Source organism: Pelophylax lessonae, assembly GCF_965119305.1.
Source record: "Pelophylax lessonae genome assembly, chromosome: 4".
Taxonomy (NCBI): domain Eukaryota; kingdom Metazoa; phylum Chordata; class Amphibia; order Anura; family Ranidae; genus Pelophylax; species Pelophylax lessonae.
The window spans coordinates 251590150-251605573 of NC_138771.1; the positions used below are offsets into that span (position 1 = coordinate 251590150).

Genomic DNA, 15424 nt, shown 5'->3' on the forward strand with positions numbered 1-15424 from the left:
GTTATAAAATTTAGCAAATAGATACATTTTTTCCTGCACTGATGAGCACCGATGAGGCCACACTGAAGGCACTGATGAGGAGGCACTGATGGGGTGGCACTGATGGGGTGGCACTAATATGCAGCACTGATAGGCAGCTTAGGTGGGCACTCATAGGCGGCACTGATAGGCGGCACTGATCGGCACTGATGGGCACTGATAGGCAGCACTGGTGGCCAATAATGGGCACTGGCTAGATGGCAATGATGGGCACTGGTGGGGAGCACTGATGGGGAGGGCTCTGGCGGGCTTCTTGAGCCCTGATTGCCATCCCTGGTGGCCTTGGTGGGCATCTCTGGGGTCATGGGTGGGCATCCCTGGGGTCATGGGTGGGCATCCCTGGTGGTTCTAGTGGCACCCCCCCAGTGCAGACCCCCCCCCTGCCAGGAGACTGGCAGATTGGCTCTCCTCTACTCGTGCCTGTCAGGCACGAACTGAGGAAAGCCAATCAACAGCACTTCCTATTTACTATGTGACCAGCTGTGACTGGACACAGCTGGTCACATGGTAAAGAGCCTACATCAGTGTGACACACCACATCACCGATCGCCGCTCTGCGCGCTGCATTATCCTGCTGCTGTCATATGGCGTCCAGTCAGGATAATGTAACCACCTTCCCGCTGTCATTTGCCTATAGGGCGGGAAGTGGTTAATCAATGAGCTAACTCCTGGCCTCAGTTCCAGTTCCTAGACCCAATGTTGATGGGGACAAGGGTCTCTTTCTCACAACCCTGGGCTGTGGTTGAGGGGGTCTGTGGGCGGGGGGCTTATCTGAATCTGGAAGGCCCCTTTAACAAGGGGGCCCTGATATCCCTGACCCCCTATTATGTGAATGAGTATGGCGTACATACTACCCCTACCCATTCACCAAAAAAGTGTCAAAATAAATAAAAAAAATACACAGGTTTTTGACAAATCCCTTATTAAAATAAAAAAAAACAGTGTCCCCCGATGTAGATTCGTCGTAAATCATGACACTTCGCTGGACCCAAAAAAGAAGATACCAAATTGCTCCACCCCCGTTAAGGCAAGCCGCTGAATAGTTGGCTTGCCATTTGGTAGTTTTTTTATAGGTAAGGGCAGGGCCACCTAATGACCTCACCAGGGTGGCACTGCCCCCTTGTGACATCACCAACCGGTGCATGCTGAGTCAAGGATGTCACAAGGGGGCAGTGCCAACAGATGATGTCGCCAGGTGGCCCTGCCCTTCATTTAACCTTTACCTACTTCATAAAATAAATCTTTGCTATAGATAAACTTTAATTTACCAAAATTCTTGTTAGTATCACATCTCTTTAAATTAGCTTTATTATATTAAAGTATTTTTTCTTTATGTGGACAATTGTTTTCACATTCCTTCAAACTTTACAAAATATGAATCAGTAGGAATAACATAATTTCAGAGTTAATATAATAATGGGTAATATTTAGGTGTTTTTGTTACAAGCTAAAATGTAATTGATTCTTCAAAATGTATTTTCTTTTTGATAGATTTCTAGATCAGTTTGGCTTGATTTAAAGCCTTAGTTAGGAGAAATGTGTGGCTGCCCTTGCTGACTCCTCCTGATTGGGGCTGAGTTTTAAGTTTGGTTCTAACATTGATTCAAAGCAAACTCTGCCTAATCACGGTTTGTGGATCCTCCAAACTACTGTACATTTCCACAGCTATAGCAACTGTAACCAACTAAACCTAATGACCTTCTTAGCCTTTTAACTTGACTGGCAAAGAAGGGTCAATCAGGGGTACGTATAAGTAAGCCCCTTCACTATAAAAGGGTTGGTTAAACTGTGATCGAGAAAACCTAGATAGTGCTTCCTATAAAGTGGACTTTACATTGTAATACTTCCAATGTCCTGCAACCTCTTGCAGCCTGTGCCCATCTACAAGCACTGCAGTGATAAAAGACTGAAAATCGCACTGTTCCATAACACCGCATTCAGCTTTAAGTAATTCCTTACGTTATTTAAACCTGGTTTCCTGTGACTTCAAATAGTTTGGTTAGACTAAGCTGGTGCAAACAAACAATTTCCTTCACTATTGCAGTGTCTCTAAGCACTGTATAACTGCATGCAGCTTTAGCTACATACAGCAGACAGTGCTGTGTTCTGGCTGTGAGACATAGAGTTCCTGTATCACACCCAGAACAATGCACAGTTGGTCTGAGAGGTGCTAAGCCATTTATAGGCAGCTTTGCATTCTGTGAATAAATGCAAAGCTTTCTCTGATTGGCCGAGTCAAAGGGGTGGGCTGATGACATCACTCTTTTTGAGTCATTCAGAGAAAGCTTTGTATTCATTCAAAGAAGTCTCTGTCTCTCATCCAGAACCCAGAATTGTGTACTGTATATAGTTGAAGCTACATCCAGTACAAAAAATTGTTCGCTTGGACCAGCTTTGTCTAAACAAACTATTTAAAGGGACAGGAAACATGGAAAATATCTTTAAAAGATTTGTGTATTTTCAATTTTGCCCTCAAAGCCACATGAAAACACCCTTTTCCTATTGTACAGTATTTTTAATTTTTTGTTTGCTATAGGGCCTCTCCACTGAAAGTATCCCCACTACCATGAACTCCAATGTGGTTTGATGCTATGTTCTGGTTTCCTAGACTTTCTGCTGGATTTAAAGAATGCCCATTATTTGAACCCGGGAAGGTTTGCTCATTAATTAATTTTAACTATTTTTATATTTCTATAGCATTTTGTATCCCAAGGACTCAAAGTGCTTTTATCCACTTTTAGGGCAGATGGTGAGGCAACCACCATGGTGCTCTCAGTAGAATATCATACTACAGGCAATTTTAGACAGGAGCTAGTAATGCTTGCTGGGCTGTCTTTTGTTTTATTAACTTTTAAGCCACTTCTAAGTCACAGGTAAAGATCAGGCATGCAGATTAGAAAGAAAAAGTGAAGTCAGAACTCCTGATTAGCATACCAGTACCTGACATTATTAAAGCCATTGAATCAACAAGGCAGCCAGGCAGCAAGCCTTTTCAGAATCACATTCTTCATATTTTATTCAGGACAAGCTTATTTAAAGTGCATCTATCAAACCAGAAATGCAAAAGCTGACATTAATGACCTGTTTTGAAAGTTCATGTTTTGGAGATGCCATTCCTGTTCTTTAGGCCCATCAAACCCACTATACATCCTAACTTGGCTCATTCCTTGCACTTCCTTGATTTAAAACAGACCTAGATGTTGAACTAACCTAGTTGTTATCTTGCTATGAAGGTTTTAAGCATCAAAAACATTTCATAACTATTATTTTCCAAAATACTATAGAGTCTTGGTGCCCAATCTGCAGCTAAGGGATTTATGCAGTCTCTTGGGTACTTAATGCGCAGCCTGCAAGGTCCCAGCAGCCAGTAGTTAGTTTTCCTTGTCAAGGTTCTCACTCAGTCCTGATCACAGTATGACCTGGAGCAGTATGAGGAGATGTGTTCTTAGGCCGTGGCTCTACATTGTAGGACCTGTGGGAACACCTTGTCTCACTTTGAAATGGGTCCAGAACTAGTGAAATCTTAGGTATATAACACCATACATACAATAAATGAATGCATGGTACTAGAGCACCCACCCTGATAGAGCTGACATGACTGTGCTGCCAGATCCAAAAATCAAGCTACAGAGGGAAAGCTATTATTTATACTGGTTCTGTTATTTAAATGATTTATTTGTTTCATTTACATTTTCCTATTTTACTTTGCTATCTATTCTCTTTTATCTTTAATATTTTGCCTGTTTTTTATAATGGATCCAGCTGTGGGCAACAGCAAATGTTATGATAGTAATTAGTAAGGGAGCTATGGGGAGCCCACATTTGAGTATTGCATTGTAAAGAATCAGTAATGGCAATGATCTCACATGACTCCATTTCCTGACTGTCTCCTGTTGCATGTCCCATATCTACAACTAAACAATATCTGCAGTTACTGACCATCTGCTGTGGCATACCTGCAGTCTCTTACCATCTTCTGTAGAATTACATACAGTATATTTAATATTATGTGTGGCCCTTTTTTGATGTCAGCATCCATATGTAAGGCTCCCTAAGGTTGCCTCCACTGCTATAGAATGTATTGTCAGTATCAATTGTGAGTTCATTTTATTTATTTAGTATTTTACTTTGCTTGTTGATTAACAATAAATAATTCTATTCTGGAAACCTGTGAGTGTTTGTTCATTCTCAGAACAGCCAGCACTTGGATTTAATCAGCATGCCCAGCTTCAGTTGGCTCTTTGTGCTCATATTCATTTTCCTTGCTGAGTCATCTGGCAGTAAGCTTATACGAATAGAGTTATTAAGCCAGAACTTATCAATCATGCAATGAAGCACATTGTCTTTTGTTGGCAATTTATGTCAGCTGCAGACCCGTGTTCTACTTGTGCTGTACTGCTAACTTGCTTTTGATGGATGCTTGCTTTTTTTTCAGGACACCTAAGACGTATGAAGTGTTCTCATGTAAACACGATGCTTATTTCTACATAGCTTTATTCTACGTTTACATAAAGCATTATACAGACAATGACATAAAATCTGAACAGCTGAATAAATATGGGCAACTATTTGTGATCAGGGCTTTCACAAATATTTACAGTGGTGTTGAAAATGACCGCTAGCAATCCTTGATCTTTTTTATTTCTGCCTGCTAAAGTAGAATTCTACTTTGCATAATGCATCATTGCAATGATGTGGATGGCTGCTCAGACAGAAAGGGTGGACAGTGGTTGCAATTGATATGATTTAACAGAGCAGTAATTAAAGCTAGTCAAAAAGTGTTCCCTGCCTCAGTGATCACCAGGGATATTTCTAACATGGGTGATGTTAGGCCACACCTTCTTAACAGTCATGAAGACAAGTATGTCGCCTTTAGACCTCTAACTAACTATGGGTCCTGCTGCTATGCCAATCACAGCCAACCAAAGGAAACAACATAATGACCCGTTTAACATATTCCTTTCCAATAACTACAACAATCTAATGAAATACAGTATACTTACAATTACATGTAGGAAAACGATCATGATAAACAACAGGTATATGCCAATTCTTTTTCTGATTTAGCACCATGTCAGTGGATATGTCAGTAGCACCACATGTCAGTAAATGCAAAGCTATAAGAGCCGGTTCACACTGAGGCGACGCGACTCCTTACTACTTCGGGGGCGACTTGTGCATTACCATGCACCACGACTTCGGAGCGACTTGCAGGGACTTCACATAATGGAAGTCTATGCAAATCGCTTCGAGGTCACCCCGAAATAGTACAGGACCCTTTTTCTAAGTTGGAGCGACTTGTGTCGCTCCTATTAGAACGGGTCCTGTAGCGGTCAATGGCTGACAAGTCACCTGACAAGTCGCGCTAGTGTGAACCGGCTCTAAAAGCAACTGTTTATAATAGTGACTAAACATTTAATAACAGCTGCCAAATTAATAATGAATTCTATTTAAGGGTTTCCTAAGTAATGACTAAGTAGTTACCCAAAAAAATCTATCTATCTATCTATCTATCTATCTATCTATCTATCTATCTATCTATCTATCTATCTATCTATCTATCTATCTATCTATCTATCTATCTATCTATCTATCTATCTATCTATCTATCTATCTATCTATCTATCTATCTATCTATCTATCTATCTATCTATCTATCTATCTATCTATCTATCTATCTATCTATCCTAGTGTGGCTCTAGAAGGGGCCAGAGAGATGGTCAGGAATGAAATTAGATTTTCTTGTTGTCTGGCCGGAAAGAGTAAGTGGGTTCCTTGGTCACCACCCATGTCAGGTTTTTGGTCAAGACTGAGAGCTTAGGCACCTGAAATGATTGGGCAATGCTGTTGGTAAGTTGAGAAAGAGCTTTGCTGGCGTTGTACTTGATGTGCCTGCTAGACTAGATTGTCTGTTTTACTTGTGCCTTTACTCTGTCTCTAGAGATACCTGTTGCATTGCCTTTTCTGCTGAATGCTAGTTTCCCACAATATACATTTGTTCAGTAAATAATTGTTGAATAAACTTCTTCACATTAATTTGCACAAAGCAATACCATGAGTTAACTATGTAGTTTGATAAAACTTTGGTCATGCAAGCATGGTTTTCAGTTAATATAGTTAATCTAGTATGAAGTGCTCTAGAGAGGAATAGATAATACTATCAATGTAAGATATTCCCTCAGTATTCTAAATTTATAAGTAATTATTTTTAAAGTCTTTGATGTGCCGCCCGGTCCTTGAACTCAAATATATGATCCCCCCACCCCCTCATGCAAATGATTAAAGGAACAGATGCTCTTAAAGTAGAACTACAAAACCTTGAAATTACCTAAAGCAAAATTCTAAGTTAATCCAATGGCACATGTTAATCCATGCACTAAATATATTCTCAAGGTTTTTAGCTACAAGAACCAGCTTCAAGAAAGATAAAATTAAATCAACGTTTGAAAATGTGCTTTAAAGCAAAAGATAACATAAAAAAATGTGTGTGACAGTTAAATTTGCAAGTCCTAAAGTGATTAACATTGATATCTACAGTGTTCATTTTAGGACTTCGAACATCACAAAATATTAAAACCACATATAGCATTGGTATTTATAATATGGAACAACATATTGCAGATTTGAGAAAGGATTAGCAAGCAGTTAGTGATGAAAAACTAATGGGGGCAGGGTAATTAGTAATAAGATATAATTGATGACTGTTGTCTACATGTACTGAGAGAAAGATGATGATGAATTCTGAATCATAATGAATGCTAAAGGCAATAATCTTCAAAGGACAAAGTGTTGTGGGATGAGAAAAGTGCATACAGGAAGTTTTATATTCCTTAGTCATAACTCGTCTCACTTTATCTAATATACTATTTAACCTTTAACTCCTAGCCAGTTTAGTGGAAAAACACTCACCAAAAGAGTTTAGGTCCACAGATTTCAAACACTGCTGCCATTGCAAGAATAGCATCAAGACTGTGTTCAATACTGTAGTGGGCTGACATGAAGTCCAGGTGGCCACTGCTGTTAATTTCACATTTTGTCACAGTCCCAGGTGAGGCAGACATGCCAACTGCATGCTCAGGCAGTCAGCCAATCACCTCCTCGGTCACAGTGGCACAGCACAAAATGCTGAAATAACAATGGATCAAATACACTCTATGGAATCTCTCTGCAGAATAAAGGTTTTTGGAGAGACTTTTTGTAATGGAAAAACCAAAGGGACCATGTGGACCTAAAGGCACTCTTTAATTTAGCACTGTTCTAATACAAATATTCTTATAACTGTGTTTTTTTACTATCTCACTACAACTACTATCAGAGACTATCTGTAACTATGCAAAAATTGAATGATAGGTCTATCAACACAAATTTTCATTTTTTTTCTACTCATTTGTGGGCTGCCTAAATCAATGGACTTTCTGACATTTCAAATGATGAAAAATACCCATAATGACTACAGTGATCTTTAGCCTAGACTAATGTTCTTGAACCCAGTGTTTTTTTTTTTTTTTTTTTATAAACGCAAGGAAAAGGTCCATTTCGTGTTCAGTTGTGTTTTTTTTTTTTTTTTTTTTAATTAAGTACAAAGATTGCTGCATGTCAGGTTAATAAATCACCCTCCTACTTAGATGTACACGCATAAAATATGAAATATGTACAATCTATGATCCAGACCTAGCTTTGTGAGTCAATATACCGAAATGTTTACATACAGAAATATGAAAATAAAGTAGTAAAAAAAATCCACAATAATAATTTTATATCTTACAAACAGCATGATATATACTTACAGGAATGGATACGCTTGGATTTCTCCAGCTAGCAGCAGCTGCACGTTGCTTTTCTTCCTAAATAAAAAATGTCATTTATTAATGCTGTTGTCACAATGTGCTATGAGATAATCACTATTATTTCCATCACACCAGTTGTCCCAAAACATTAACGTATGAAAAAAATTGAGAAATGTATTCATATTTCCCTGTGCCAAAGCACCACATAAATGTCAACATTATAAAGGTTACCGATATCCCTAATGAATTTTAAGCTTCCATTTTGTGACTGTGTGTTGGAAAGGCAATCTTTGTCATGAATAAATTCAATGCTGGATCAAGGACAGCAGGACCTTACTAGGGAAAAAAAATGATTATGCACCAACTGTCACAAGCTACTTGTTAACTTGGCTGATGACTTTGATTAGTGCTTACAATACGTTAAAAATTGATAATGGAGTCTTGTTTTCATCTTTGGCTTGTTTGGAGCATAGCCTGGTTGTAAATTACAGGGCTAAAAGAAAACATCAAACAGGTGCCTAAAATGTGTAATGAATAAAATCACAAGCAGCACATTCTGGAACAGATCAAAAAGATGCAACAAGGTTTCCCATCAGAGCATACCAAGCAAATTGGTTCTTAAGTGTGAATGAGCCTAATCTGACCATCTTGTGATACGGAGAGAAGACAGACAGGCTATTTGTAGACAGCTTTACAGGGCATTAGTTGCACAACTTACTTACTGATTGCTCATATGTTCTGCTTTCTGTAGCATGATTTTTAAAGTACGTAAAAACAAGCTCCTAAAAGAGTTGTAACTATGATTTTGAGTGTTTGTTCATTTAATGATTTTACTTGTTTTATTTTCAACTAACCAATAAAATAATATTTTCTGCCTCACAAAATTACCTTGGCATTGTTTGTGTTTTATTATTTTGCAGAGATACCATATATCTATATAATTTATTGTCCTGTATGGCCACTAAGCCACACCTATGAGTGAACTTAAAGCACACCTACTAAAAATCATCATTTCCTGACTTTCTGGCTTTCATTCTTCCGAGTCACAGATCTAGAACATGCATACACTAAAAAAAAGTCAAAATATATCAGGACAGTAGCTGACTCTGTATGAGACCCGCCATGACAGGTTTACTTTAAAAAGTGTTACTCCTTTTTTTATTGAATGTTGTGGTAAATTTTAAATTTAAAAAAGTATTTTATATTGTGTTATATATTTTTATAAAATTTACACATTTAAAAGAAAATATTAAAAAAAAATGTATCTATTTCATGCTGGTTCTGCAGCAAGTCATAATTTTCTAATAAGACTGCCCATGACTCGCTCTTCCCTTTTTTTTTGAAGCTGGACATGCACTGATTAAAATTCAGCCAGTTAGGTAGGGATCTGCCGCATGTCAATCAGTGTGTGGTCAACTTCGATCAACAGAAATCGATCATTTGATCAGTTACTGATCAGTAAGGCCCCTTTCACACATGCGGTCCGTTCAGTTCATCAGTTCAGTCACGTCAAAATGTATCAGTTTTCCATCCATTTTTCATCCATTTTTCATCCGTTTTTCATCCGTTTTTCGTCAGTTGTCATCCGTTTTTCGTCAGTTGTTATCCGTTTTTCATCCATTTTTCGTCAGTTGTTATCTGTTTTTCATCCGTTGTCATCCTTTTTTCATCTGTTGTCATCCGTTTTAATCCGTTGTCATCCGTTCTTCATCCGTTGTCATCCGTTTTTCGTCCAATCCGATTTTTTGACGGATGAAAAATAGGGCATTCATCCGTTCAAAAAAACGGACATTGACGGAAGTGGATGAAAACGGATGTTAACTGATGATCATCCGTTGTCATCCGTTTTTACATAGAGATACATTGATGTCCGTTTTTCATCCATCAACGGATGGATGAAAAACGGGCAAATGGACCGTATGTGTGAAAGGGGCCAAACATGTTGGAAAATTTTCCTCAGTCAGCAGCTGCAGCCAATCAGCCACATCTGCTGATCAGTGTATTCTGACAGCAGAGGCTGCTGCTGTCTGAATACAATGTTCTGATTTGGAGAATTCCTCCATTCCCTGTATTTGTGTGAGTGGAGGAATCTGTTCTTTTTTTTTTTTTCATTCAGCCTCCTGGCTGAATGGAAAAAAACACTTACAGTGTATGGCCAGTATTATAAGTCATATACTTATAATATTTATAGTGTATCGCCAGTATTATAGGTATTATACTAATAATACTTATAGTGTATGGCCAGTATTATAAGTATTATACTTATAATACTTATAGTGTATCGCCAGTATTATAAGTAATATACTAATAATACTTATAGTGTATGGCCAGTATTATAAGTATTATACTTATAATACTTATAGTGTATGGCCAGTATTATAAGTATTATACTTATAATACTTATAGTGTATCACCAGTATTATAAGTATTATACTAATAATACTTATAGTGTATGGCCAGTATTATAAGTATTATACTTATAATACTTATAGTGTATGGCCAGTATTATAAGTATTATACTAATAATACTTATAGTGTATGGCCAGTATTATAAGTAGAGATGTCCCGAACTGTTCGCCGGCGGACAGTTCCCGGCGAACATCGCGTGTTCGCATCTGCCGCTGCGGGTGAACATATGCAATGTTCGGTCCGCCCCCTATAATTCATCATTGAGGCAAACTTTGACCCTGTACCTCACAGTCAGCAGACATATTCCAGCCAATCAGCATACCCTCCCTCCCACACCCTCCCACCTCCTATAAAAAAGCAAGGGCAGCATCCATCTTAGATCATTCTGAAGCAGTGTGTTAGTGAGAGCAGGGAGAGTGCTGCTGCTGTTAATAGGGACAGTTGTTAGTCAGTGTTCTCGGTCTTGTTACTCAGTGTTCTCGGTCCACTCCTGCTGTAAAGACAGCATCCTAACAGTACCCCAAAAAGCCCTTTTTAGGGCTGGTATTTGAGTAATTTTTTTGATATATATATATATATATATATATATATATATATATATATATATATATATATATATCTATTGTGCACTGCAGTTGCCTGTGCACACCACACTCATATCGGGTGGCACAGTACCTTGCAGTTTTAAAAATATTTTTTTTTCCTCTGTCATAATTGCAGTGTGTGTCAGGTCCACAGAGTGTACTGTGCCCACTGCAGTGCCCACCACTCATATATACGGTGGCACAGCAGCTTGCAAATTAAAAAAATATATATTTTTTTTATAATTGCAGTTGCCTGGTCTGCCAGTGACTGTCAGGTCCACAGAGTGTACTGTGCCCACTGCAGTGCCCACCACTCATATACGGTGGCACAGCAGCTTGCAAATTAAAAATATATTTTTTTTATAATTGCAGTTGCCTGGCCTGCCAGTGACTGTCAGGTCCACAGAGTGTACTGTGCCCACTGCAGTGCCCACCACTCATATATACGGTGGCACAGCAGCTTGCAAATTAAAAAAATATATATTTTTTTTTATAATTGCAGTTGCCTGGGCCGGCCAGTGACTGTCAGGTCCACAGATTGTACTGTGCCCACTGCAGTGCCCACCACTCATATATACGGTAGCACAGCAGCTTGCACGCATAGTACCACAAATCTAAAAAAAAATGACAGGCAGAGGCAGGCCACCCTAACTTGGTATCCAACCTTGTGCAAATGGGGAGTTTGCGGTTGTGCAATGTGCAAATGGACTGACTGACTGACTCACTGACTGACTGACTGACTGACTGACTGTTAAACGGGGAGTTTGGTCCGTCAGAGTTTGGTCTGTCACTGTGAAGCGGCGTAACCCTTACACTACCTGATCGATACAACATCATACCTGATCGTATACACACACTGGATGTTTTAAAGCACGTTATTCCAAACAATTTAGGAATGTTAGGTGATTTATGCCCTTTATGGATTAAAACCCAACTCTGCGTCAACTACGTAATTTTCCATGGGAGTTTTGCCATGGATCCCCCTCCGGCATGCCACAGTCCAGGTGTTAGTCCCCTTGAAACAACTTTTCCATCACTATTGTGGCCAGAAAGAGTCCCTGTGGGTTTTAAAATCCGCCTGCCTATTAAAGTCTATGGCGGTTTGCCCGGTTTGCGAACATTGGCGGAGGTAATACTTATAGTGTATGGCCAGTATTATAAGTATTATACTTATAATACTTATAGTGTACGGCCAGTTTTAGGGTCAGTTCACACCAGAATTGCACAGAAATGCTGTGTGTGTATTTGTGCAATTCCTGTGCATTTCCCTGCAGTGTAATTTTCAGTCTATTCATTTGAATGGGCTGAAATTGCATTGGACTGCACAAAAAGTAGTGCATGCATGCATTACGTTTGAGAAACACGTTATGATTTGGTGCCTGCAAATGCACTGTATACTTGTGGTCTGTGTTTGGGGTGCTCTTGCAACAGATTGCAAAAGTAGTGTGTTTTGAATGCACCTTCTGCTGTGAATTGGCCCTTGTACAATGCCCTTTGAGTAAAACAGAGAGTGGACATGTCCTTCCTATGACTCATTCATTTGTGTATGTAATTCAAACTCTGACAATTCAGTTCTTTTCTATTCACAACACAGGCTAGTTTCAGGACAGTAAGATCACTAAAAAAAAGGGCAAAAGCAATGAACAACTCTACTCTGCTGGCTGCAAGTGGTAAATATGAAATATTTGTATGCAATATTTTATATGTATCTGATTAAGGTAAACATACATATTTTGTCATGAACATAAAGATACATATATAACATTACATAAACACTATTCATTCCCTTTAAAATATAAGTAACTCTCTAGTCATTACAGAACCAAAGTTCATAGGCATCCTTGCTTCTGGTTAAATCCTGATAAGCAGGTGCTGGGTGCAGCATTTTTTATAATGCAATACATCAGCACCATACACAGATGGATGTATGTTGGTGGATTACCTTGCAAGGAAACATTCCAAATGTTGGCAATTACCATTTTAATGCATTTGCAGTGAACAGAAATGCTAGGATCTTTAGCTTTAGACACAATTTATAGGATACTTGTTAGTTTTTTGCCCATAAAAATAAAATTGTCCAGTGATTCACCTAGTAAGTACTAAAATATCAAGATTTAACAAAGCTGTAGAACTGTTCAGTAGTTCATCTATTATTGGATGTACACTTCTGACTAGATGGATTAAGCCCAGCTGTAGACTTAAAAGAGAGTCTGAGGTGATTTCTACTATCTTTGGATTAGCTGTTGTTATCTTGTTCAGGTTCCTTCTGATTGTCAAGTCATTATGGCAGATTTGGCAGATGGTGCTTGTGGGCAGATAGAGAGCAGTTTAAAGGTCCCAAACAAATTTATAGACGAGAAATGCATTGTTTTAAAGCCAGATCCAATGTGTGTATTTATCCTACATTAAAGCTGTTGCCTTTTATCTATACAGATTTCTAAACAATGCAGAAAATGAAAGCAACATAAGTGTTCTAAAGAGATATTTGTGGTGGTTTATTCAAAGATTATACTTTTCACTAAGAGCCCTTCCCACTTGAAAACAGCCCATAAAACTCTGAGCGCTTTTTAGGCGTTAGCGGGGCGCTTTTTTTTTAGACACGTGACTCAAAAACTGCTTCAAGAACCATTTTGAGGCACTTTTGAACTGCTTTTTTGGTGCTTTTAAGGCTCTTTCTATTCATTTCAATGGAGGGGGGCGTTTTTGAGGCGCTTTTTTAAACATACTCCAGAGATGCTGCTTGCAGGATTTTTCTCACCGCCCCACCAGTGCACTGCCCCAGTGTGAAAGCATTAATTGATTTCAATGGGAATAGGTTTTCATGAGCTTTTCAGGTGCTTTTATTTAGCGCCAAAGTGCTTGAAAAGCAACTCAGTGTAAAAGGGCTCTTAGCAAAGTGAACCAAAATACATTTTGAACACCCAAGCTTGTGCAAAAGAGCATTAAAAAAGTCATCCTGAAGTGTACATACTGCAGGCAACTTATCAGTAGATAACTGAAGTGTATATATACTGTAGGCACACTGAAGTAAGCAATTAAAACCAAAGGTTCTAACAGATTGCATGCTCTTTTATAACTAGGGTTGAGCGAACACCTAGATGTCCGTGTTCGACGGGTTCGGCCGAACTTTAAAAAAAAGTCCGGGTCCGTGTCCCGGACTTTTACCGAACTTTTCCCGGACACCGAACCCCATTGAAGTCAATGGGGACCCGAACTTTAAGGCACTAAAATGGCTCTAAAACACCAAAGGAAAGGGCTAGAGTGCTGCAAATGGCAGCAAAACGTAATTAAGAGCATGGCAAGTGCTCTGCAAACAAATGTGGATAGGGAAATAACTTAAAACAACAAAAAAAAAACAGAAAAATAAAACAATGTTCTTCTTCATCTCTGAAGGACGAGGCCCATATGGAGTAGGAGGGAGGTTGAGGTGGTGGTGGATGTGGCGGTGACATAGGCGTGCGCACAGGGTGTGCTGGGTGTGCCTGGGCACACCCTAATCACCTAGGGCACATAGCATTGCCAGTGAGGAGATGGGAAAGATCTCCCTGGGACCTGCTCTGCTCTATTTCTCCTTGCCTACAGGTACATGGCCCCGATACATTACTCTCCCTGCTGGCAAACACATGCATGTGTATTTCAACTTTGGGGTGCACACCTTAATGCAATAGGCTGCGCACACCTATGGGCGGTGTAGGTGGAAGCGGCGGTGGAGGAGGACCAGGGCCGGATTAACAGCATCATGGGCTTGGTGCTGAGGATTTTGAAGGGCCTTAAGGGCCGTGCCTTGCCATGCACCCAGAGGAGGAAGGGTGCAGCCATGCATGCCTAATTCAACATGGGATGCTGTCTCTGAAGCCCATAAACACATCCATGCATCGCCAACTGTCCCTCCTTGTCCGGCCTTCACGCTGTGTGGGGAGGTTCTGAGGGTGCTGCCTGGGGAAGCGAGCATAGAAGCCAGACTTCTGTGTTTACAAGTGACAGAAGAGCGGTAACAGTGAATATGGCCAACCCGGGGCCTATATAAAAGGTAGGGGCCTGGAGCTGCAGCTCCAATAGCCCCTACATTAATCTGGCCCTGAGGAGGAGGACGAGGTAGCCAACACTGCTTCTTTTCAAAAATTTTAAATGAGGGTACACCCCAAAAGAGTGAGAAAGAGCAAAAATGGAACAATGGGTGGGTAAGGTCGGTATCCATTGCTATTCTGCATAAGGTACGGAAAAGTCCCGTGGGATCCATGCCTGGTTCATTTTAATGAACGTGAGCTTGTCCACATTGTCTCTGGACAGGCGGCTGCGCTTGTCTGTTATAACGCCCCCAGCCGTGCTAAATACCCGTTCAGATAATACACTGGCTGCAGGGCACGCCAGCACCTCCAAGGCGTAAAGGGCAAGCTCAAGCCATGTGCCCAATTTGGAGACCCAGAAGTTGAAGGGGGCAGACCCGTCATTCACTACATGTAGGCGTGTGCACACATACTGCTCCACCATGTTGGTAAAATGCTGCCTCCTGCTAAGACGTTCCATCTGAGCTGCTGGTGCTGCTGTTTGTTGTGGCGTGCTGACAAAGCTTTTCCACATTTCGGCCATGCTAACCCTGCCTTC

The 15424-nt window shown here is 39.9% G+C and overlaps 1 protein-coding gene across 3 annotated transcripts in view; it reads right to left on the reverse strand.

Moving 5' to 3' along the window:
• SYT1 (synaptotagmin 1) overlaps positions 1-15424 on the reverse strand; it is a 754020-nt gene that overhangs the window by 544088 nt on the left and 194508 nt on the right. For all 3 annotated transcript variants that reach the window (XM_082254981.1, XM_082254980.1, XM_082254982.1), the window contains exon 2: positions 7827-7879. The gene's annotated coding sequence lies outside the window, so the exon portion shown is untranslated. The remainder of the gene's footprint in view (positions 1-7826; positions 7880-15424) is intronic.